General features: G+C 41.4%; 1 long non-coding RNA gene across 2 annotated transcripts; it reads right to left on the reverse strand.

Annotated features, from left to right (window-relative positions):
* Positions 1 to 1,942: 1,942 nt before the first annotated feature.
* On the reverse strand, positions 1,943 to 22,433 carry LOC150059156 (uncharacterized). Of its 2 annotated transcripts, none has more exons than XR_016536599.1 (3): positions 22,301 to 22,433; positions 14,680 to 14,842; positions 1,943 to 2,414 (listed from the first exon to the last, which is right to left on the reverse strand). It is a non-coding gene; the product is annotated as an uncharacterized LOC150059156 (long non-coding RNA). The 2 variants fall into 2 exon arrangements; XR_016536600.1 differs by lacking the exon at positions 22,301 to 22,433 and adding an exon at positions 19,700 to 19,767.
* Between the last annotated feature and the right edge of the window lie 269 nt (positions 22,434 to 22,702).

The raw sequence follows: 22,702 nt of genomic DNA on the forward strand, positions 1-22,702 counted from the left end.
ACTTTAAATTACTATTACTGTGCTGTATGAAGTTCCCAGTTAGCCAGCCCTGAGATCAGTAGGGGAAATGAGTGAGTTCATTGTGTATTGTGTTCCTAAGCAAGGATGTGCCTGAAGTTAGTCACATCCAGTGCATTTGCGCTTTCCATACTTTCAACTTGTGACTGGCTTATCAAGATATGACCTCTTCATCAGTCATCAGGCATCCACCCATAGTTTGTCAGACTACACAAAGTTATTTAATCATTATATGGGAAATCACAATTCAAAACAAGCTATTTACAAGTATGTAAAGTATAGGAACAGTCAAACTAATGAGCTCTTTAATTTGACCAGATTAACAAAAATATATGTTTTCCTTTCAAAAGTCCAAGTTCAGCTGGGTGCCCATGGTTCATGCCTTTAATCCTAACTACTTCAGAGACTGAGATCTGAGGAATATGGTTCGAAGCCAGCCTGGACAGGAAAATCTGAAACTCTTACCTCTAACCACCAAAAAGCCAAAAGTAGAGTTCTAGCTGAAAGTGGTAAAGCAAAAAAAAACAAACAAACAAACTCAAGAGGCACACCAAAACAGTCCAAATTTATTCACTGTACCTGCTTTCTGGCTGCATGTAAATTAGGACTACCATAACAAATAGCCACACTATGGTGACTTCAATAACAATTCTTTTTTTTTTATTGGTCATGGACACCCTTTTATTTTAATTGTTGCTTTTCTATAGGTTATTACAAAGTCACATATGACAAATGGACTAGTCCATGTAAGCACATGACATACATTCCCATGCTTAATAATTATTATTCATGCAAATGTACATCACTTTTTCTCATTGTATGAAATGTTCCTAAATCTAAACAATATTATATTAATAGCTATCTCCCTCCAGAATAAATAATTAATAAACTATGTAGCTCTAGGGCTTCCAGTTTGTGATGCTAATTCATTATATAACTGTGTCTACATTTTCATTGTCTCAATAACAATTCTTATGGCTGGTGAGCCTAGAAAGCCGAGATGAAGAGATCAGTAGGATTATTTTTGCCTGCAGCCTCGCCCTCCGGATTGCAGAAGGTATCGTCTCCGTGTGTCTTCACATGGTCCTCCTTTCTGTACGTGTGCCAATCTCTTTTCTTAAAAGGATATCAGTCAAGTTGGGCTTAAACCTCACTCTAATGACCTCTTCTGAGGTAAATTACCTCTTGAAGATTCTAACTCCAAATACACTCACATTTTGGGTTACTGGGATTAGGGGTTACAATTTACCAATCTAAATTTGGAGAAGGACACAAACCACCTCAAAATACCATATCATCACAAAGGGACAGGCACACACACCATCTCCAATGTGTCCTCACCACCTGGTGCCTGAAGAAGCCTACTCTTGCTTGTGCAGCTATGTATGCACACTACAAGAAGAAATGAAATCTTTGAACTGTTACACCTATGTGCATATGTGTGCACACACACATACACGCAAATATACACACATACGTGCATATGCCCTGCATGAACTACTGTACATTTTATCAGGGCCCTACCTGTCAGACTTTTCATTGAAAGGTGTATGCCTTGACTTTGTGGAACTGAGCCATATAGGAACTGAGTTGGTGTGATGGCCTTGTTAGCAAGACTTGCTCACCATTCACACATGGAAAGGGAGCATATTGCATCACCATCACAAGAGGTCAGGGTATTCCTCTCAGTCCACTGATCTACAAACACCAAGCATATTGCAGTCTACTAGAAATAGCTGATACCTGAATTAAATGGTCCAGAGTGTCTAAACCCTATCAATAACAAGCATGCACATTTCAGAGAAAAAGAACCACACGCTTTTAATTACTGCAAAAGGAAAAAAAGGAAAGAAAAAGCATCTGAAGATTATGCTAACAAAAAGGTAGACACCACTCTAAATTTTGAACAGGTTTCTAAATCAAAAAGGGCAGTAACTCGTGCTAGTTATCATTTAAAAATAACTAGGATTTAAGAAATGAAATTAGACAAGTGATTAATGCGTCAACTTCAGCCAGAGTTCCTTTGATAGTTGGAAGAAAATAAAAGCCAGCCAAGAAATAAACATTTCAAATTCAGGTGCTTTGCAATCTGTGCTCCAAATGTTTTCCCTGAGCTTGTGAAGAGGTGTCCTGCTCAGCATACACAGCAGCCAGATTGTTGGCTCCAGTCTTTCTTTGCCTTCAAAATAAGAGCATCAGCACAGAAGAGAAATGCTTTGGCTGAGATGTCAAAAGACCACTGGAGTTAGACGGCCTGTAGAGTCAAAGGGGTAAAGACAGGGCTACATACCCTATTCCTCAACATGAGGTGAAGAGACTTTTGTGTTTGTGGATTTGTTTTTCCTTGTGATTTCCATCTATTCTGAACATCCAAGGATGGTGAACAGTCCCATTAGCTAGTAAGAAAAATACATTAATGTAAAAAAAAAAACAGCAACAACAAAACAGTTCTTTACAAAGAGAGAGGAAAGAGCTATGGTGGGCTAGAGAACACACCTTCAGAGCCTGATTACCTGGCTTTATATCTAAGCTTAGTCCCTTTCTAGCTAGATTTCCCTCGGCACTGTAACCCTTGCTGCCTCAGGTTTTCCATCAACTAAACAGTGAACCAAATGTATCTCATAAGAAAATTATGAGGATTAACATGATTAAATCAAGAATTATATCCTAAGTGCTCTGGAAGAATAAATGGCTCTAATGCTATTACTCTTACTCAGGTACTGATGGCTCACTCCCATAATCCTAGCTACTTAGGAGGATGAGAGTTGTGGATCATGGTTTGAAGTTAGTCAGGACAGAAAAATCAACAAGACTCATATCTCCAGTTAGCCAGCAAAAGCCAGAAGGAGCAGCTACATGGTATTGTACCAGCCTTGAAAGAGAAAGCCAGCAAGTGCTTGAGGTCTTGAGTGTTAAGTGTGTGTGTGTGTGTGTGTGTGTGTGTGTGTGTGTGTGTGTGTGTGTGTGAAGAGAGTGGGGACACTGAACAGAGTTCATTTAAAGTAGAGAATTGGAGGAACACTTGTAAGTTTAGTGACCAAGATAATACTATTTCAACACAATGGTATAAATGGTAGTAAAATCAGTATCATTGGTTTTGTATGGAGTTTACTATCTATCTCATAGAAAGTATCTGAAAGGTTAAGTCTCAAGTGTGTATTTCTGGAGTAAAAAATCACGTGCAACTCAGTGCCTTTGTTTGTCAGGAGGCTATATGTAAGATAAATGAGAATCCTTAAAGTCTAATTTCGTCAGTAAATACTAAGTTATAGTTTAAAGAAAGAAGCTCTAAGCTAATACAATCCATTAGGATATATTTATAATATGTCCATATCAGTGAACCATTTTGTTCCATCATCAAAATTTCTTTCATTTTCTGCCCTGTCTACTGAAATCTTGATGACTTCCAATAGTACTGCCATTAATGTCTTTACATTTACAAACAACATTTTCACATATTCACACACAGAGACAGTCCACAATTATATCTATCAAGCATTTGGATTTTTCTAACCCAAAAGTTAAAGCGTGTATGTTCTAGTGTGTACGTAAAACATATGAGCATCGTAGAGAGCTGCAGAGAGCACAGGCTTGGAGCCAGGCTTAGCAATTGAGCTCTGGTTTTCTCGTTTCTTAGTTGTGTAAGTCCCGTGCTGCCTGACTACTCTGTACATCAGGATTTTGCTCTGTCAAATAAGGTAATACTGAAAATTATCTCAATGTTCTTGAAAGAAGTACAAGAATTAGCCAGGCATTGGTGGCTCACATCTGTAATCCTACCTATACAGCAGGCTGAAATATAAGGATTGCGATTCAAAGCTAGTCCAGGTAGGAAAGTCCATGAGACTCTTATCTCCAGTTAGCCACCAGAATACCAGAAGTGATCTTGTGCCTCAAAGTGGTAGAACACTAGCCTTGAATGAGCAAAAGAGCTTAGGAAAAGAACACAGGCCCTGAGTTCAAGGCCCACAACTGACAATAAAAAGAAGTACATGAGTTAATAGATATCAAGCTTAGAACAATGCTTGAAATACAGTAAGCTTCAAATTAATGTTGATGATATTTATTTATTGGCTATATTAATTTTTATAATAAAAATGATATGAACTGGATGCTTATCATTCTCTTGTAATTTTTATACATAGAAGCTGTGCCTATGTGATTATATTTGGAAATGGAAATGGATTTGTTACTTTTCTCATACTGTGACAAAATACTTGGCATAAGCAACTTAATGGAAGAAGGATTTATTTTTGCTCACAGCTCCAGAGATTTCTATCCATAGTTTTTGGCCCAACTGATTATCAGTCTGGTCTATGAGAAGGCCAAACAGAATGCAGGCAAAGAGTCTACAGAGGAGGTGTTTTTCCTCATTGAGGACAGGAATAAGAGAATCAAAATAGAGACAGGGACTTGAGCAAGAAACAGCCCCGAGGACATACCTCCCAATGAACTACTTCTTTCAGTCAGCCCTACCTTCTCAAGTTCCCACAACCTCATCTAATAGGGCTACCAGCAAAGGGCCAAGTGTTCAATATGGGAACCTATGGAGGAGTCTTCCCCATTCAAACTGAAACAGGAAGTCACTAAGAACATAAAAGCTAAATGCAATGCATCTGAAAATAGAATCCCATAAGATTAGTGTCCTGGATTGGTGGTTTAGCTCAACAGAAGAGCACTTGCCTGACAAATATATATATATATATATATACATATATATATATACATATATGACCTTGAGTTCAATCCTCAGCTCTGAAAAAAAAATTCATGTCCTTATAAGAAATATCAGATCTTTCTCTGTCTCTTTTAGTGTCTGTGTATATATGTCTGTCCTCTCTCTCTCTCTCTCTCTCTCTCTCTCTCTCTCTCTCTCTCTCTCTCTCTCTCTCTCTGTCTCCATACACACACAAAAGAAGTCATGTAGTCATATACATATGTAAGCACCTAAAAGCCAACAAAAGAGGCCTTACAATAAAACTTACTCTACCAGCATCTTGACCTTGAGCTTTCAACCCCCACACTATGATAAATAAATTTCTGTCCTTGAAGTTCCTGAGTCCAAGACGTTTTGTTATGTTGGCCCTTGAAAACTAATACATCCTGTTTATTTATTTTGCTCATGTTTCCATCCAGTTATACTTTTTATATTTGTGTGGGTTTTTCTCAGCCAATGGTAATGTATGAGGACAGAACGTGCTAACCAAAGCATCTGATTTGGAAATGAGGGTGTGTGCCATTGGCTTCTACTCAGGTCTTCCAACCACTGAGGACAGAAATACAAATCAGGCACTGCTGAAGGTAACATTTTCAGGCTTAAATAGTCCAAAGGTATGTGTAATTCTAGACTTCATTACCAACACAACTACAAAATTCCACAATACCCTCCAAACATTTAGAACAAGCACAAGGATACCAGTGTTAAAACTAGAAATTATTTTTGCATATTACTGTCTAGTTAAAAGAATGGAGGGTATTACTTACTTCCCACCATTGTTCATTTCCACATCAAAACCTTGGTACTGAAATGTACTTTTGCAAATTTGAATCCAAAATTGTAATTTAATGCAGAGCAATTATAAGTAACAGATGCTAGAAGGTTTGCACTTTTTGCTTCCACCAAAAATATACACGTACTTGGATCCAATTTTTTTTAATATAATATCCAAACTAAGTTACTGGCTAGAAGAAACTAGAGATTGCTCATTTTAAAGTCAGGGGCGGGTATAAGCTTTAAAACATGAATGTATGGGGGAAATAAAAATGTTAAACTTCATCATAGAAGACAGACAGCCAATCCAGAGACAAGGCAATATAGTGCCCTAAAAGAATACGAGTCTCAGAGCTACAGTGCCATCAGTTCAAAACCCAGGCCTAAAAACTTAATCACCACATGATCTTAGCTGGCCTAATTTCCCTTTGGGGTTCAGTTTTTCCAGCTACAAAATAAGAATCATAGCTGGCTGCTGATTCCACCTGTAATCCCAGCTGCTTGGGAGGCTGAGATCTGGGGATTGTGGTTCAAAGCCAGCCTGGGCACTAAAGTCCTTGAGACTCTTATCTCCAATTAACAACTAGAAAACCAGAAGTGGTGATTTGGCTCAAGGTGCTTTGGCAGTAGCCTTGAGCTGAAAAGCTCAGGGACAGCACGCAGGCCCAGAGTTTAAGCCCCACAACTGTTAAAAAAAAAAAAATCATGTTCCCTGTTTTACTGAGTGGTGTAAAGGACTAGAAAATGCTCAGCCTATCCCAGATATGGTGGTACATACCTATAATTCCAGTTCTCAGAAGGTAGAGGCAGGAGAATTGCAACTTGGAGATGAGCCTGGCCTACATAATAGGACCCTACCTCAAAACAATTGCAAATAAAAGAAAGGAAGAGATGAAGAAAACAAATATTCAGCCCAGATCTAAATATGGGAAAATATTTCTGCCACTAACAATCTCTAAGACTTGTTCTTAATAGCCTAAACTTCTTATTACTGAGTTTTTATCCTTCTAGTTCAGTTCTTCAACCAGAGTGTTGAGTGGCCACTGAGTTCCAAGGACCTAAAAGAACTGTGTGAGGAATAAAAGAGAAGAATGAGATGCCCAATAAATGTGCAGGGTAATTACAGGGGCAACAAGGATACATTGTGAAACAGTGAAAAACACAAGTGGGAAAACTAAGAGCTGAGTCAGCAGGGAGGGAAAGCCACTGGCTTCGAACAGTTCACATAGAAGTACATTGCCTGTTCTGTGCTGCTCAGCAGGCTGTGCTCATTTAAAATATCAGTGCATGTAATACCCTACTCTCACAGATCACAGAACAAGACTGGTTCTTCCTACAGAGTATGGCATGCACAGGGCAGAACAGCATAGACTCAGCCAGGTAGCTCTTCTGGAATTTTCTTAGGCAAATTGACTAGGAGACGGATATTGGAATTATCTTGCTTCCAGATTACTTCATGGCATTACCAAAGGCATTCCTACTCCATGCTCAAGTCTTCCTGAGGAGCATCTTACAAGGGCAGGGAAGGAAGCATTGGCCTTTCCTTTGCATCCCTAGGGCCAGGAGCCTTGGACTCTCAGCCACAGGCAGCTGTGTCTAAGCAACTACAATGAATGGAGGAGTGCAGCTCATATGTCCTCTCATATCTTATGTCAGAGTCACACAGCTAGAAACAGGAGGTAAGAAGATAATAAGGGAATTGAACCCAAGGACGAAATTTGCCAGTGGTGTGCTGCAATAAAACTTAGATCACATAGAATTGTCTCTAGTCCTTGGCTATAAAATTGTAGAAACCAAAAGGAAATTCATATGAAAACATGGAGTTGCCTTGGAGTTTGTAGCAGAAGGGGCCACCTTGGGACTTAGGGCTTTTAAAATACCAATCCTCTTGTGGTCCTGTGGATGGGCTGGCCACAGTAGGAAGAATTCATCTGGGTCTTTCATGAAGATCCACTCATAGGAAGTCTGGGGCTGGACTCTGCTCAATAACTGGGCTGCCTGTCCAAGGCGACTCCTTCATGGAGGGGCATGCAGCTCCAAAGTTCTTCCTACGGAATTCCAGTCATCCACCAGGGCCTTCACACATGGCTTGAGCCTCTTGAGACAGGGGGTGGTGGTCCCAAAATATTCTGCCCCAGCCACACACCCTCAAAAGGCTGAAATCACAAACTGTTGGGTGAAGTCAGACTTGCTCCTGGAAATGTGAATGTCATGTTTCCATATTGTCTTGGTCAAGGCACTGATGGGACTCCAGAGAGTACATAAATTCCACCTTCTGACTTTTGTGAGAAGGTGACAAGTTCACACAACAAGAGACAACAGTGGGACGGCCAACACTGGAAAATAAAATCTTCCTGGGTTTGTTTTGGTGGTTGTCACCAATGCTGTCATTGCTGAATGCAGAAAACTCCCCAAACCTTAAATCCCACTGCCCTGGTGTTTGATGGCTAAACAGCAGGGAGACTAAGATGGATCCTGAGTCAAAAGTTCTATCACGGCCCCGAAACCATCCTAACCATGATCCTTCAGCGAAGCTCCTCAGAGAAGCCTGTGTGAATCTGTTCTTCCAGACTGTGGCAACATACCTAAGGTAATCAACTTATGGAGAAGAAAGATTTATTTTGGCTCACAGTATCCAAGGCTACAATCAGTGAGGCTTAGAGCAGTTTCTTTGGGCCTGGAGTATCAGATCACATCATGGTGGGAGGGCTATTCACCTCATGGTGGCTGGATACCAGTGTCCCTTTCCACAGTGCTTGCCTGTAACCTAATTTCCTCCCTGAAAGCCTCTTTTTTTTTTTTTTAAGATTAACTGTGTACCTCAGGCTAGTCTTGAATACTCACAATCCTTCTGCCTCAGTCTCCCAAGTGCTAGGATTACAAGTATAAACCACCATGCCAGGGTTTATTAAAAAAAAAAAAAAAAACTTCCTAAAGGTTCCACCATCTATTAGTGGCAGAGGTTGGGCAACAAGCCTTTAGGGCATGAGCATTTGGGGAACATTCTAGAGCTACACTAGAGGCCTTTTTCTCTGGTAGATGCACAGCTTGAGGGCTAGCCAGGTTCCCCAGCAGGGGACAAACCTTCAAACTGGAAACTAACCAAATTGATGAGCAAGAATTATAGACAAGAACAATTCTGTTGTCCATTAAACACAGTATAAGATAGAACAGAGTCACAGAGGGACCCGAAGAGAGGCTCCTAAAACTCTCACATGGGCCAATGTAATTTACACCCGAAAAGCCTACTCGCGCAGTGACCATGAACAGAAAGAGCACAGTTCCTGTGTAACCAGAAGCAGTCCCTCACGTACATATGCACTTAACTAAGGTGAAAAAAAAATAAAACTAGGTTGCTCATAACATTAGTGGAGCAAAATGGTCAAAAAAATATTGTCTCAAGTGTTACCAAAGAACATATTTTTTCAGATACATAGTTCCTTTTTCAGAAACATAATTCACTTGGCTGATTTTGAAATGCAGCCCTTTGCAGCTATAAATGACCATTTGTGGGTGTTTGACTTATCTCTTGGCTTATTAAATCAGACCTTTTTACCTCGTCGCCAAGCTGCGGCTATCAGTTTAGGATTAAACTTTGACAGGGTGTTTGCTCTGTCTTTGTAGCAGTTCAGAAAAGAAACCAGCTGTGAGGAGAAATTTTGAGAAGGTATGTGCCTTTAAAATTCCTTTTCTTATAAACAGAGAAACTAATGTTATACATATATAAATTCTCCTTCATTCCAGTTATCATGGACTCGAGGTGGCTGTTCACACCGAGTGCCACAGCAGGCTCTGTTCAAGTTCTCCTAGCACTAGGGCCGCCTTCTGCCCCCACCAAGAAGAAACGAGGCATAAAAATGTGCTCTCGCTGGAAACCAGAGTATCAGCTTACAGCAGGTGAAGCAAAACCAGAGTCCCCACAGCCTCCTTGGTTTGGAAATCTACCAAATCACTTCACTCTATCTACCCAGGCCTTCTGGGTATGTAAAAATGTAAATATTTTATTTTATAGTTTATACAGGGTGTTTTATAGAGCAGAGAAATCAGAACAGCCTTTGCATGGCATTGGAACATTCCTTCGCATGGCTGTACAATAGCTAAGCTGGGCCCTCCTTTTGATTTCTCCTTATCGAGAGTGAAGGGCAGATCCTTCATGCTCGAGAGCTTTGTATATTCCTCTTAGAAGATCCTGGAAAGAACTAGGTCATGAGGGAAAATTTTGTAAGTCAAAGGCAGATTTGAGAGCTCTTTCTTACCTAAATTTATAAACTGCAGCTTGAGAAGCTCCCACAGAATTCAGAGCAGGGGTTGAATATATTAAGAACACAGCATTGCAATGCTAATAGGAACACTAAGCAGAAGCTCACCACATGCCAAGAGAGCTCTTCTCAGACTTTATCCTTGTTCCCTGCCACCTCAACCTTCCCAAGCTGGGTGCTGAGTAGTACAGGTATCAACAATAACAGCTGTTAGTCATGCAGCACTTTCTGAGAGCCACCTGCTATTGGGAACATTCTCTATGCAACAAATAAAATCCTCACACCAAGCCAGTGAGGGAGTGCTACTATTATTATCAATCAGTTCAGGTCAGGAGGTAGACCAGTAGTACTGGGTTTGAGTGTAGGACCTTGAAGTCTCTTTTGGCTTTTCCATTCAAGGCTATGCTCTGCCCCATGAGCCATACTTGACTCCTAGATTTTGCTAATTGATTTGAAATAACTGGTAATGAAGAGTCTCATGGTTTCATCTGAGGCTTGCAACCTCCAGCCTCAGATCTCAGCCTTGTGATGCATGAGTACCCAGCTATGATGAGGAAAGTAAGGCACAGAGAAATCAAGCTATTTGCTAAGATTCTCAAAGATAGCAAATGATGGAGTCAAACCCAGAATGATTGTTCCCTACTTCATTGATGGAAAAGTCAAGGCATGTATGGGGAGGCCAGGCAATCTAGCAAGTGATCACACCAGAGTCTACACCAAGTTAGGCCTGGTTCCAGAACCCAAGTTATGTTGTCACTGACAAATAGAATGGACAGAGCAACCAAACTACTTTTTGACTTGAGTAACAGATCAAAGTTTAGACTACTACTGTTGTTGGACTTGGCTCTACTTACTGTGCAATGCCTCAGAGGAACAACTAAAGTCTGGATGAAACAGGGCATTGCCTATCTCCTATGATTTCAAATCATTCTCCCTGCTACACACTCACACACCAAATACCCACTTTCTATGTATAAGGAGTCAGTCTCTCTCTTTCAGCCATGTCTCTTATAGAGGCAAATGCTATTGTTAGTTGCACCAACAGTTTACATTTCAAATATCTTTCTCTCCTTTTTTCTGAATGAAGAAAGAACAAAGCTTTGGGGAGGAAAGGTGGAAAAGAGTGAGCCTGAGACCTACCAGAGCAGCCCAGCCTCACTCTAAGCTATGTCCACCTCTGGGATTCAAATATACCTAAGCAGATTTAACAAGCTGTACTGCTCACAGCACATTTGCATAAGAAATGAGAATCCTCCTGGGAAGGCTCTCGCCCTAAGAGGAATGAAAGTCAGCAGACAAACTTGGCCCAATGACAAGGCCTGAGTCACAGGAAAGCAGATGTAATGCCTAACACAGCACTGTGTTCTGTCACTTGCTCTGGTCTACTTTTCAGCTAGGCAGCAGGCAATAGGCAGTGGACTCTGAGGGGAAATGAGGAACTGACCCACTGGAGTGCTGAGTTGATGTCTGTGAAATTAAGCATGGTAGAAGTGGTGCTCTGGCTCAAGTGGTAGGGTGCTAGCCTTTGAGCTGAAAAGCTCAAAGACAACATCCTAGCCCAGAGATCAAGCCCGAGAGAGAGAGAGAGAGAGAGAGAGAGAGAGAGAGAGAGAGAGAGAGAGAGAGAGAGAGAGAGAGATTAATTGAAGGTGGGTTCTCCAGTATGGCAGTCAAGATCCCTGAAGATTTGGGTTTGTCAATTCTATGATCAGGCAAGAGAGAAGCCCTTTGTCAAAGACTTCATGTTTTGTTTTGTTTTGTTTTATTTGGGGGGGCATTGTTTTTGTTTTTGCCACTCATGGAGCTTGAACTCAGGTCCTGAGCACTGTCCTTGGACGTTTTTCTCAAGGCTAGAATTCTACCACTTGAGCCTCAACACCACTTTCAGCTTTATTTTCTATGTATGTGGTACCATGGAATTGAACCCAGGTCTTCCTGCATGCTAGGCAAGCACTCTATCACTAGGCCAAACTCCCTGCCCTGCCTTCATGTTTTTTGAAGGAATTAATGAGAGTAGCAGTTCCTAAAAGATGTGAAATCCAAGCTGAGCACAATGGCTCACGCCTGTAATCCTAGCTACTCAGGAGGCTGAGATCTGAGGATCGTGGTTCAAAGCCAGCCCTGGCAACTAAAGATACTAAAGACTGTGAGACTCTTCAATTAATCAGTAGAAAACAGGCTTGGCTCAAGGGTAAGGCGGTAGCTTGGAGCTGAAGAGCTCAGGGACAACACCTAGGCCCAGGGTAGGGGCAGTAGCCATGAGCTGTAGAGCTCAGGGACAGCACCCAGGCCCAGAGTTCAAGCCCCACGACCCACAAAAAAAAAAAAAAAAGACATGGAATCCATCACCTGCAGAGGTAATCATCCAGCACAGCAAACCAGGATGGAGAGGAATAATGCAAACCAGGGAGTCTCATTCCCAGGCAGTAACTATTTAAGACAGGTAATATATTATGAACAATCAGTCCAAACTGAGATAGGAAGAGAGAAACATACCACAGGATTCTCTCTTGCCCTGGAAGAATCCATTTCTCGGTTAAGAACCAGGACCAATTTCAGTCTTCAAATTATGTACTTATTCATTCAGCAAGTATTTAGTAACTGCCTTGCATTCATCATAAGCAGAAGAGACACGGATTGACAGGACTCCCTAAACACACTACCTAGATTCCTGTTACTTCCCTATATTTCACATTACTTCCTTTGGAAGCCTGTGGCAATGGTCTCAATTGAACCTTCTCAGAATTTACAGTTGAAGTGCTATTGCCTAATGTGATGGCATTTGAAGGTGGAGCCATTAGAGAGTGATTCATGACAAATGATGTTATTGGATGGCGTCCTGGCCCTGGGTTGGGATCAGTGCCCTTATTGGAAGGGACATCAGAACTACCTTACAGTCTGCCAAGTGAGAACACCTTTAGTAGGCATCATCTACAAGTCAAGAATGGAATCCTCCACAGCAACTGAATTGGCTGGCACCTTGTATTTCTACTGTCAGAAAATCTCTGTTTAGACTGTAGAGTTTATGACGTTTTGTCATGCGCCTCAGACTACGGCAGTGAGCCCAAGGAGGCCGTGGCTTGTTTTCCTTTTCTTTCCTCTGTGGAAGCTTATGTTTCATCTTTTATCATGATTGCCTCTTTCCTTGACCATAATTCCCACCAGACTTGATCCCTATGAAGGTGGAAACCTTGCCTAACATAATTTCCTTCTGCTCTCTCATACCTAGAACACTGTCACATAGTAAGTCTTCAATAAGCATTGTGGAATCAGTGCTCCAATTTTGTTATTCTATCTGGAATTTAAAAGAATGTATGAAAATAAAACATGAACAAACTCAGGATTTGGGTAAGGAATGACTCCTTTTTTAAATTTTCCACTTTTCCCATTATTTCAATTAAAGGAACTCATTTGGAAAAATATACTAATGTGCTATTCCTAATGACAATATATAATATATAACCTAAACCAACTCACTGATAGAATATTTGATCCATTAATCCAAAACAGTACAACCTCTAAACTTCCCATTCTCTTTATAAAGATCATCTATTCATTTGTGTATACAAATTTTTCTAGAATCTTCTAACATTTATGTTACCTTCATTAGCCCCCTACCATTTATTTTATTTTATTTTATCTCTTGTGGGGGCGATATACAGAGGGGTTATAGTTACATTCATCAGGTACTGGGTGCATTACTTCTTGGACATTGAAATACCTTCCCATGCTTCTCTCTCACTTCACCTCCTATCACTCCCTCCCAAACCAACTTGTTTTTCCCCTTTCCATCTCTATTTTTTGTTGTTGTTGTTGGTTATGGGACTTGAACTCTGGATCTGAGTGTTGTCTCTGAGCTCTTCAGCTCAAGGCCACAGCCCTACGCCTTGATCCACAGAGCCACTTCTGGTTTTCTAGAGGTTAATTGGAGATAAGAGACTCAGGGACTTTAGGGCCTGAACTGGCTTTGAACCATGATCCTCAGATCTCAGCCTCCTGAGTAGCTAGGATTATAGGAATGGGCCACCATGCCTGGCCCTATTTCTAATAAACAAATAAATGTATATACAATATACCAGGTATCAAAGTCAGATACAGTAATAGCAGGGGATAAACCATAAGGGGAAAAAAGAGAAAAGAAATAATTTCATATAGTACATTAAAAACAGCAACCACAAAGATAAACCTCTTGTTTCCGTATCCTACAGTTCATTTCTCTTAGCCTCATCCTACGTAGCCATAAGCACATAGCTTTTGAGTTTAGCTGATAAGGAAACTGAAGTTCAGAAAGGTTCAGGACTTGCCCAAGGTCATCAACTAGCATGAGCAGAAAAACCTAGAACCCAACCATTGTATTTTTGAGTTCAGAATTTGTTGGAAAAAAATAAGAAATTCAGAAGGTCCCTATGTGAAACCATAAAACTTATATATCTTTGCATTAAAGTGGTTACAAAATAATGGCCACAAGTTAAAATTTTAATGTTCTGCATAAGGAAAGAAGAGACTGTAGGGAAAATCTGGTATTTACTCCATCCACAATGGAGTATGTTCCTGGAGGTTAGCATCCGTTCTCTAACCACTTCCTGATGGATAGCACCATTCTTTGCATATTGAGGCAATCACTACATAGGTCTCCTGGAAGGGAAAAATTGCCATACAGAGTCTGCTCCAGTGTATTTCAAGGTGATTTGCTCCATGTCTAAGCTGTAGAATATGCCTAAGGGCAAAGTTACATATTTATAATTGAGGAGTGTCATTGTGATTGGCTGGCAGAAAGTTGAAGTGATATATAGAAAGACAGAGATCCTGCCTTCCTGATCTATAACACATAATACAATGAGCCTTGTATTGGTGTCAGCTCAGTGACTTGACTAATCAAATATTCTGAAGAAGGCAGCATGCCCCAAATACCTCAAGAAACAAGGCTCCTGGATTTGCTCCTCCATGGAGACAAGTTTACTGCCAAGTCTTCTGTCAGGAGGGATAAGGCAGTTTGTTCTTAGTCAGATGCTGCACTCTCTCCCACAGTGGCCTGTCTTGATTCCTTCTTCTCACAGTAAGTCCCAGGAAGCAGCTGTCAAACATGAACATTCAGTCAGTCATAAGAGACTCGTCATTTTTGCAAGAGAAAATGCTTGAAAATTCTGGACTGGATGACCTAATTGTGGTAGAGAGAGACAGAGAAGGGAGGGAGGGAGGGAAGGAGGAAGAGAAAAGAAATGCCTGGATAAAAATAAGGCATGATAAGCAGATGCTGGCACATTTTCAGCACCTCTGTCTGAACTGTGACATCATCACACCCAGGCTTATGATAGCCTCACCTCTTTGTCTACACTATCAACCACTGGATTGGTGGTCTGATCCAGGTAGACTGAGACGAACCAGTTCTTCATCCAAACTCTATATGACAGTTTCATCATGTCTTCCAAATTTATTCTCTATCTCTGACCTCCCCTCAGAGCTACAGAGTCGTTCCTCCATCTCCAACTGTTTCTCCATCTCTCCACTTGTATCTCTTGCAGCCAACTCCAAATTCAGAATTTCCAACTGGGAGACCATGATTTCCTCTTTGACTTTTAAAAAATGTGTTCTCTCTCCATCTCAATAAAAGAAACCCCCCACATGTCAAAAACTCAAGGAGGCATCCCAGTTCATTCTCTTTCTCTCACTCTCCTACAACTTTTGCCTACACACATTCAATTTGTCACCTAGAGCCATCAGCACATTCTCCAAACTCTGTCATGAGGTGGGTAATTTATATCAATCTCTCCAGATGCTGACCACAATTATCTTTCCCTGGACTACAATAAACAAGTTGAATGAGTCTCTCTGCTCCCATTCCTCCATTCCCATAACTCGCTCTCCACACAGCCACAAGGGGAACATTTTAAAAAAAAAAAAAAGCTCAGATCATCTCTCTCTTTTGTGTGAAAAATTCCAGCAACTCCTCACTACCTTGAAAATCCAAATTCCTGGTTTGGTCTTTATATTATCCAAGACCTTCATATCCAATTGCCACTTGCTTCTCTCGCTCAGTCATGCTCCTTTTTCCTCACTAACTCTTCCATGGTAGTCTCTTTTCCAGCTCTCAGATTTCCTTACTTGTTCCCTCTGCCTGGAATACTGATACCAACTCTCCTCAGTTCAAGTAACTGACAGTTTTTCAGTGTGAAGATCTTGATGCAAATGTAACCTGTACTGAGAAGCCTCCCGTGCCCACCTTAATCACAGTGGTGCCCCAATCCCCACCCCAATCACATCACAATACTCAATTCCTTCTCAGAAGCTCATCAGAATCTCACACAACATGATTTGTATACTGATTCACCAGTTCATTTGATTCAGTATTTCTTTTCCTTACCAGACTATAACCCAAAGGGCTTCTCCTAATTTAGCCTAAGTATCTTGAATAGTACCAGAGATATTTATTCAATGTTCAATAAACTGTTAAATAAATGTACATATTAATCTACAAATGGGATTCGTGGTCATTCCTCTATTATTAAAATTGGAGAAGTTCAAAAGAGAAATGCAAGTAACTGTGGGGACAGAACAACAATGATATCATATTGAATTTATGCATATTCTCATTAGATTCTATGAAAAGACCAGATGAGACTAACTAGTATGTGTGGATACATACATATACATATGCAATATCTATTCCATATGCATATACACAATTCATATAGTACTAAGGTTTGAATCCAGGGCCTCGTTATTGCTAATCAAGCACTTTACCACTTGAGCCTTGCCTCCAGCCCTACTGTAGTATATTTCCTTAAGAGAAATTCAACTCAGTTCTGGGCTGAAACTACAGGATTGTTAGAAGACAAGTGCATTGGTTTGGTTTTCTATGAGGGGCCGTTGTAACAAATTACTGAAACCTTGTCATTTAAAACAACCCGAGTGTATTTATCCAACAGCTCTGGAGGTCAAAATGGAGATGGACTAAAATGGAGATACATACAACTGGTTTGGGGGGTAAGGGGTTTCGAAGCTACAAGCAAGAGGCTGTTGTGTCACCTTTTTCAGTGTCTCCAAGCCACCTGAAATTCTTTCCTCCTAGACTGTTCGTGCAACTTCAAAGAACATCACTCTGACTTCAGTTCCACTGCCTCATTTCTTCTCTGACTTTGACCCTCTTATGTCCCTCTTGTATGAGCCCTGGGGGCCACCTATACAATCTATAACCTATCAAGATAGTACACCGTACATACCCATTCCCTTTGCCAATATAATAGAAACTCTTTTGCAAAACAAATTCATTGAGAATTCTACAGAGCTATTGATTATTTGAATTGTCTGTTGATTTATTTTATTGAGGCAGAAATTCTGAACTAAGAAGTTTAATTTCCAGCAAATTAAATGACCAAGAATAACTCCATCACACGTTAACTTAATGGCATGTGGTTTATGAAAAGTAGCTGTATTTTCCAAATTAAAAATACATGAAGAGTGAAAAGATAACATCATGTTACCATTGTTCCAATCCCCTAAATGTCTGGCTAAATTGTAGAGTGCTAGGTTCTCATCTGTCTCTTTATTTCATCCACTCTACTATCACACTTCCTACAGCATTTGGAAAATTCTATTAAGGGAATGAGAGCAAGACCTTATGAAGTCCTGGAAAGATCTTCAACACCTCATCTCAAGAGCCACTATTCCAGCAGCACAAACTGCTGTGATTTACTGTATGCAGATGCGATTTCCTCAGAGACTATAATTGGTAAACTGCTTCCCCTTTAAGAGTTAAACATTATTTGTTCTGTAAACTCTTTCCTGAGCCCTGCACATGAGTCAAATGTTCTTCCTCTGACTTTAAGATGTACATTCTCTTTCTCACTCAATTCACATTGCCTGGTTAAGCTGGCTTTAACTCTCTTATTAGTGCATCTCATTGTGAGCTTCCTGAGGACGAAAGCCATGTGTTCTAGTACCTTAACGCCCACATCTAAGCAATGCACTGTAAATGTTTGTTGGATGTAATGTAATGACTCCCTCCTCCTGGCAATTAGAGCATCTCACAAGGCTCAGAAGCCAGAGCAGAGGTGGGGCAGCAGCACCAGCTGGTACTGACACTTCTTCCTATCTCAGCCAATTGATCCCAAAGCCTTTGCCACCTTCATATAGTACTGGCTGGTTCTGAACAAAGTAGGTTGTCACTAAGGGAGGCGGGGTGGGGAGAAGTGCCTATAACTCCCTAAGAAGTTTAGGCCACCAGTCTGCCAGTCTTGGGAGTATCACATGTGAAGTTAAGCTGTTGTCCCATTGACTTCCAAGCTGTCTCAATGGAGCAAGCTGAGGAACATATGAAAATCTAGTGATGAAAAATGTTTAAGAAAAAGGTATTCAATGGCAATGGTTAAAGCACAGTAGAAAGAGTTTATTCCAGAACCCTAAGATAAGATTAAGAACCATGGTGCTGTGATTCTACAGCAGGGTTAGAGTGGTAGGTTTCAAACATTAGACCATGCATGAGATTTGGAAGGCAGGATTATGTTATGGGTATGGTTTTATGCCCTTCTGCTTTTGCTATTTGTTATTGTCATCATGGGACAATCAAGTCTCCCTGTACAAATGTAGCTGTGAAAGCTCAAGTGTAGCCAGGCACCTAGCTACTCAGGAGGCTGAGATATTAAGATCAAGGTTCAAACCCAGCCTGGGCACAAAAAGCAGAGAGAGTTACATGAATGTCTCCTGCATTCAGATTTGTCAGCTCTTTCACTCATATGCCCAGAGAAGGCACTGGAAGAATTCTGCTTCCTGCCTGTGCAACAGTGAAAATATGGAGATAGCTTACAAAGCATGTTCCTCCCCAGTAAAGCATGCATGCCAAAAAAAAAAAAAAAAAAAAAAAACCTCCAGATCCTAGAGTCTAAGATGCTTGAACGGGGCCGGGAGTTTGGCCTAGTGGTTAAAGTGCTTGCCTAGCATGCATGAAGACCTGGGTTCGATTCCTCGGTACCACATATATAGAAAAAAGTCGGAAGTGGTGCTGAGGCTCAAGTGGTAGAGCTCTAGCCTTGAGAAAGTCCAAGGACAGTGCTCAGGCCCTGAGCTCAAGCCCAGGACTGGCAAAAATAAAAATAAAAAAAAAATAAAATGCTTGAACAACTGAAAGCAAAATGAATGTACTGCACCCAAGGAAAAAGACACAAAAGTTACCAGAAAAAAATGAACCATTCCATTTCCTCTCTTCACTATTTTTCTCAAGACTTGCAGAATGTGGAGGCCTTTTGTCGGGTTAGCTGTAACAATACTTCAACGTATGCACCAGATGAGCATCTTCTACAGATGGATGAAAAATGCAAAACTTGCCTACCCCTTGCTGGGCCAACCAAGTTCCACTCCTTCCTAAGGGAAGCTGCTTAATAAATGGCATTCATCTTACTCTAGTGAGTTTATTTTATCACAGACTTACTGAGAAAAAAAAAAAGCACTGCAACTTACCACAATAAAGTAAATATCACAAGATAAATGACAATGTTGGAATGGAAACCACTTAGGGACAGACTACGGTCAGATGCAAACAGTTTCAAGACTATTAGCTGTTAAAGGTTAGGCCTTATGTCACCCAAAAGGGTTTTTTCCTAGATTTATAGTGTGATCTCATGGAAGATTTATTACCATCCTAATTTTCCCCATTTTAACGTTGTGAACAGTCAGCCTGGAATTTTTCCTAGGTCATTTAGGAATGAAGAGTTGCTGGTCTTTAAGAAATGTTTTGTGGTACATTTTCTGCAGTTTTAATATCCTTATGGTGAATCAGCTCATGACTACATCATCTATTTGCCTCTCCAGAAGCCATTTAATGCTCTTTGTCACCCCGTTCCCCATCCCAGCAAACTGGCTTGGAAGAACCACAGAATAAGCTCTTTGTTTCGCTTGTACCAAAGCTGAAATGAAAAGAAATCTGACCAGAGATTACCTGGAGGGAAGATGTAGGTCATTTTTCTCCAGATCTAGTCTTTATACTCTGGCTGGCTCTTGTTCTACTTTGCACCAAGTGTGGCTCCTGTCAGGCAACCTTCTCTCTGCCTCAGTACTCACTCCTATTGTGACAACGGGACTATTGGCACAAAACTGCAGTATGGGTCACAAAAGCTCTCATCCTCTGTCAAGGCAGAATACAACTGCACTGATTTTGCATGTACCCGTTAGACTTGCATTGGTCCATGGAAGGCAAGTAGGGTTAGGGAAGCTAAAGTTTGAAGTGTGTTCTGTATCGTTCAGCTCTGCCTCTCTCACTAGTGCTCTCCATTGTAAGAAGGGACCACCATCACTGGGGTTGTCAAACAGGAAAATCAAGCAGAATCACAGACAACCTACAGTCCTCATGAAACTCACATGAGAACTGAATGTTAGAACAACTCCTAGGATGCTGAGATATCACAGATATGGATAGTGCTGCATACACTACCAATACCTACTGCTACAACTTTCAGAGTTTTGCCATACTCCTGATTGGTGGCTTCTCAATCCCCTTCCCAAACCTTTCCCAATGCCTCCTCCATTTACCTAATAGGATAATGTCATCATTTCTGCCAAGACACTGATTGATACCAGCCGTGATTAGAACTACAACTATTATAACAAACAGCCTTTGATATAGAATATCATTGATCAAACTCTCTCACAATAGATTATATAGGTGAAAAAAGAGATTGTATTGGGAGGAAAAAATTAGTAAGAAGAAAAGGAAGAGGAAGAAGGAGAAGGAGAAGGAAAAAGTGAGGAGGAAGAAGATGAGGAGGAAAAGAAGGAGGGGTAAAAGAGGAAGGGTGGAGGAGAAAGGATACAGGAAGAGGAAGAAATGAAATGAAGGGGAGGGGAGGGAAGGTGAAGAGGACAGCTAGGTATAGATGTGTGGTGGTGTGGGGACACAGGACTCTAACCCTAGACTCAGGAGACTGAGCTAGTGGGACCTGGAGTTTGAGATCAATCTACATAGCAAGACTCTATTCCTTGCCTCAAAAAAATTTAAAAAGAAGAGGAGGACAAGGAGGGTGTGAAGGAGAAGGAGTTTGGGGGTTTGGGGTTTTTTTTTTTGGTTGTTGTTGTTTTGTTTTTGTCTATCATGGAGCTTGAACTTGGAGTCTGGGCTCTGTCCCTGAGCTCTTCACTTAAGCCCCAGCACCACTCTGGTTTCCTGAAATCGGAGCAAAGTGTCACATGGACTTTCATGCCCAGGCTGGCTTTGAACCATGATCCTCAGATCTCAGTCTCCTAAGTAGCAAGGATTACAGGCATGAGCTTTTCTGAATGGGAGTGGGAAAGAAGGGGGAGGGGAAGGAAAACTGTCAGTAGAGCAGAGGGGAGAGGGAGAAGACAGTGAGGGCTTATGTCAAGTTAAACATGATCTCATCCCATCCTCACCATCACCCTAGGTACTGCCCATTTTTAGATACAACAGCTTTCTCAAGGTCATCAGATGGAACATAGTCATCCAGCCTCCTCCCTTCCCCCAGCTGGATATGTTCTCTTTCTCAAAGCTGAAGAGAGGTCGGGCACAATCCAGTCTCCCAAGACAGTAGATGATGCACTTTTCCTAGCTCTCAGTAAGTGCTAGAATACCTTATTGGCCAAGAGAAATAAATGCCACAGCTACATTTTACAAAATGTCAACCAATAAGCAGGCCTGCTCTTTTATTCTTTAGTGTCTTGGTAGTTATGGAGTTCATGTGAATTGTGTGCCTTTTGTGAAAGATATACCATAAAGCTGCCAAATACAATGCTGTGATTTTCCATGATTGGGCAAAACAAAACTGTGGGGCTCCCCAGAATAAAGGATGAACAAACAAGTTTCATTGTCTTTTAGGGATAGGCTTCTACTTCAAGGTTGCCAGAGAAGGAATAGTTTAACCAAAGTCTCCACTTTAAACTAACTTTCCACACACTCCAGCCACCTTCTGTCTATTCCTGAGATGAGGAATTAGCTCTAGAAGGCCGGGCAATTATGCTGTGATTCCATCCTAGTCTTTAGAAGGCACTGTGACCCACTTGATACCATCCACAAAAATGGTCCATGTGCTCTCAGCAATCAGTCACAAAGTCATCTGGAGCTCACAGCCTTAATTCCTTTGATCTCACCTTCTTTCCCTGTTCACCCTTCCTGCCCCCAGCACATCTGCCACATTCCTTACTTCCAAGTACAGCCAGCCTGCACCCCTATGACATCTATGCAAGCACTTTGATGTTCAGGCTACCTGGCCTGAACCCCAGCTCCGCCACTCATTCGTAAAGTCAGGAATGAATGTGCCGAGTACATGTGCGTCTGAGGAAGACTGCACACTTGAAGGACCTTGCTGTGTTTCTGGGACTCCATAAACATCCCTGACACTTACCTCTCATTCCCTCCCTGCCCCATTATTCTCCCTGTGAGTCCTGTCCTGTCCCTCCCCTACCCTCCCCTTCACTTCTGCTCCTATCTCCTATCTCCTATCCCCAATATCCAGTCACTCATCTTTCTGTAGCTATCTCTCTTCCTCCATCCTCCATCCTCCCCCCACCCCTGACAATCTGCAATCACCAGTGAGATGCTGAGCACAGCTGGATGTTCAAAGCCAGTGGTTAATTGCAGAGAGTAGAGGGTGACCTGATAGCACTTTCAAGTATGTGGAGTGTGAATAATGAAGGTGCTGGCGAGCAGACCATCTGAAATCAGTACCCGGCCCCCTGAATCGCTTCCAAGAGCTCTGATGAAAGTGTCTCACTCCCAGCTGGGGAAGATGTGTCTCCAGCTGAGCTGGGAGGCAGATGAGAGCTGGAGATCAACCCGGAGAGGTGTGCAGCGGGAAGAGACTGTTCTTGGTTCTGAAGAAGGATTCTCATCACTTCCCAGTTACCATGGCAGCTAGGCCCACAAAGGATGACACAGGAACTGAGTCGTTAACTATTTATTTAATGAAGTCGTGACCTTGAGAACCCAAGG

The sequence above is a fragment of the Megascapheus bottae genome, chromosome 9, assembly GCF_031878675.1.
Source record: "Megascapheus bottae isolate mThoBot1 chromosome 9, mThoBot2.hap1, whole genome shotgun sequence".
Classification (NCBI taxonomy): domain Eukaryota; kingdom Metazoa; phylum Chordata; class Mammalia; order Rodentia; family Geomyidae; genus Megascapheus; species Megascapheus bottae.